We start from the raw sequence: 1,511 nt of genomic DNA on the forward strand, positions 1-1,511 counted from the left end.
ACCTAAATTTAATGAATGACACGACACAAGAGGGCAGGGAGACAGAATGAGGGGGAGGATGGGGGACAGTAATTGGATGTCCACTTCAGATTGCGTGAGTTCACCAGTGGTCTACAAGAAGCCAAAGTCCCCCTTTAGACTGGACAATATAGAAATCACAGTAAAACAAGTCCTTATGAATATATATTATTCAACAAAAAACATCTGTATTACTTCATATAAGAAATCAGTCAGTTGGGGGAGATCAGCATTTAAGTGTCAGTATCTTAAAGTAAGATTAAAGAGCAAAAACTTCACAAAGATTTGTGTTGTAAATAATTAAAAAATAATTTAAAAATGACCTAATTGCCAGATACAAAAAGTATCACAGCAAACCTTCAAGTCCTTATGAGTATAGTCCATTAAACTGGGATTGTGCACAAAAAACATCCATATCAGGGTGTTTAGTCTTTGAGACTTGACTTACAATTTTCTGTAAACAAGGAAAAGGTCAGTTAGGGAGATCATTTAGTTTCAATCTTAAAATAAGACTTAAGACAGAAAACTGCACAAAGATTTGTGTTGTAAAAAGCCGATAAATCGATATTTTGGCTTGTCTAAAGAAGCGTCGAACTTCTTTCTTTCTTGTAATTATTTAACTGAAAGGGCAGCGACAAAATGAAAGAAAACTTCATATCTAAAGTAACTGACTCATCTTTTGAAACTGCTCAAATCAAAATCCCGTCAGTGCCAGTATCAGTATCATGTTTTTCTGTTGTGTACTTTCACCTCTGGACTACTGTTCCTCAATTTGTATGTGACTTACTGGCATGGATTTTGAGTCTGTTCCCCTTCACATAGTACAGAATTTATAATGACCATTTTTATAAGCACAAACAGACAATTTGAAGTTTGTAAGAGTTGCAGAAAACTCCTGTTAAAAGTACATGATTTCAACCCAACATGATCCAAATATATTATTTGTGATTGTTATTGAGATTTTAAATCACTTTTGATGACATACTGTTCTTTTTTCTGCTCATTGTAAGCAAGGAAATTTGAAAGTGATCTAGCTGAGCAGGTGGCTTTCTCCTCGTTGCCTTATTTATCATCATCGTCATCATCATCAGACTTCATACAAAAAAGGTGCTCTGTGGTTTATGTGGTCTTTGGGTGGAGTAGACTGCCACCTAGCGCCAGTTTGATGAAATTGACGCAGGTCTCCTCTAATGTATGTAAGCAGCCTCCTTTTTTAACAGGTTGATGTGTGAATATATCTGATAAATGGATATAAATACACTTACAGACAAATTAAATGTGCTATTTGTGATTTTATTGTTTTTGCCTCTTTTCTCAAATTAGATTTCACTTCCCCTTTTCTCTCACACAAATATTTTTCTGTGAATAAAATGGTAACAGCTTTTTAAAATAGGTCTGTAATTTCCTGACAGCCTCCCGGAAATAATCGAACAGCAAACGGGTTAAACGAATAAAGAAAAATCCAAATAATATAAACATTTTTGAGACTTCTT

Source organism: Thunnus albacares, chromosome 6 (assembly GCF_914725855.1).
Source record: "Thunnus albacares chromosome 6, fThuAlb1.1, whole genome shotgun sequence".
NCBI lineage: Eukaryota > Metazoa > Chordata > Actinopteri > Scombriformes > Scombridae > Thunnus > Thunnus albacares.